Raw genomic sequence first — 2,417 nt, 5'->3', positions numbered from 1 at the left:
GACCCAACTGACTCAAATCACCCAACCGGCTCAAATCACCCAACCGGCTCAAATGACCCAACCAGCTCAAATGACCCAACTGTCTCAAATGAGCCAACTGACTCAAATACCCAACCAGCTCAAATAACCCAACTGGCTCAAATGACCCAACCGGCTCAAATGACCCAACCAGCTCAAATTACCCAACTGGCTCAAATTACCCAACTGAATCAGATGCAATCGAGGCATTGAGGGTCAGTTAAGATGAAGACAGAAGAATAATGTATTTCCTGCCATTTTAGAATAAGGTGTATAGAACCATCAGATGCAACAAACACATTGGAAATTCGTTTGCAGAAACGTAACGGAAACAAACAACAGCAGAAATCCGTTTGCAGAAACGTAACGGAAACAAACAACAGCGAGAATCCGTTTGCAGAAACGTAACGGAAACAAGCAACAGTAAAAATCCGCTGACATAAACATGACGGAAACATGAATCGACATTTCTGTTCCGGAAACATGACGGAAACGTGAAATTATCACGCAGACTTGGATTTTTACGTTTCCGCAGCACGTAAACGTGACGGACACATAGAGTTCCATGTTTCCGTCATGTTTCAAAAATACGGAAACGTGCAATTTCGTCCTGTGAATTTACAGATAGACACGAAAGTCATCGATCGATTATGGCTCTCAATGCCCACTTTTTTGGCGGTCGATTACTTTCTACACGTAATTTTCAGCCACATTTTGTTTCATTGCTTCATGTTTTTCTTTTCAAACCTCTTTAAATTTTAAAGGCCGCCTTTATACGGCCGCCTTTATACGGCCTTCTTGCTTCACTCTTTCTACCATCAAACTATGGCCGCCATGTTGCGCGTCTCCGTACGTACGTACGCGCCCGCGAACCATGCCGCTATCCATGTTGACCATGAAAACTCATTTCGATAGTGTTCCTTCTTTCATGGTTATGGTGCTACGCTTAGGAGCTCCGCTAAAAAAACCCGTTATATTAGAAATCACATTTGCTGGGATATGTAAAGATGCCCAGGTTATATTTTTATTCAGTGCTGTAAAAACACCCCGTGTCTGTTTTTATGAACGGTGACCACAGAAAAGACGCAACCACAGCAAACACACACAGTGATACGTCCTTTCAAGCTTTAAATAATGCTGTTCACACTTAAAAATTACGAAAACACGAAAACACGAGTAGCACTTATGTTTCTAATTGCTAAATCAAACTAAATGCTATTAGCACAACCCAACTGTCGTCAATTGGCAAACGCGCGATCTGATTGGCTAGACAGGTGTCGTTTGAATAACTTGTTATACTGAAACTACCACACAAGTATTCCTTTCATCCCATTTCAAATGGAAGTCCCGTCCCCCAATGGTCTTACAAGCACGGGTAAAATGAGATTCACACAGTTTCACACAGTTTTATTGAGTCATCCTCCCGTTTTTAAAAGTGACGAATTGATACCTGAAAACTCCGCAACCTCTTGTGGCTTCTTTTTTTTTGGAAACGAGCTGTTTAATGAGGTAATAATAAAACCAGTTTTCATTATACTGCTAACTGTAAGTTAAGGGATTCCTCAGAATTGCACTGCGCATTCTTACTGAGCATTATTTTACGCGCAAATGGCGCTGCATTTTAACCCTGTACAGACCGGGAGTGGGGCGAAAAGTGCCCGCGCTGACTTTGAACGCTTATAACCTTTTCAAGATACAACTAAACGCACCAAACTTTGCAAGTTTATCTAAAATTTATCTGGGAATAATTTGGTAGGATAGGTTGTGGTGTCACGAACTTGACATCACCATGGAAACTGCATTTGGACAGGCATGTTTTCCCAAATTTGTAATTTTCGTGTTTATATTAATGAAGCACAGCTTTATTAATTTTAGTTGTTCTCAGTAATTTTGGGCGGTTTTCTGAAGTTTTGAAAAAAAAATTGAGATCCAAGATGGCAGATCCAAGATGGTGGCTGTTTTGACATCATGATGTAATTGTCACGTGATGTGACGTCATCAGACCACGTGACGTATACCAAAAGATAGATTTTCTGACATAGTATATATCCTTTACGTTTCATTGTGATTGCTTAAATAATCTGGAAGTTACGGATGGGGGGGGGGGGGGGGGGAGAATCTCCCCTCTGGTCTGAAAAGATCCAAAAAAGCCTGGTCTGAATAGGGTTAAATTAAATGACAGCTTTTCGGTGACGACCTCGATAGTCCACTTCGCTTCATGCTACACCAGTAAGCCAAAGACACGATCCAGCACTCATTAATCTCATTACCCATTTGCAACGAACATGCATTGATTTTGAAAGGAGAGTATTGATTTCGATCAGTGTTTAAAATTAAATAAAGTAAATATGCTCGATAATATGAAAACAATATAACTTTCCTAAGGACGTAATATTTAT

Source organism: Oculina patagonica, chromosome 9 (assembly GCF_052425735.1).
Source record: "Oculina patagonica isolate OP01 chromosome 9, crgOcupat, whole genome shotgun sequence".
NCBI lineage: Eukaryota > Metazoa > Cnidaria > Anthozoa > Scleractinia > Oculinidae > Oculina > Oculina patagonica.
The sequence above is the reverse complement of the archived record's forward strand: the minus strand, read 5'-3'. Positions refer to the sequence as shown.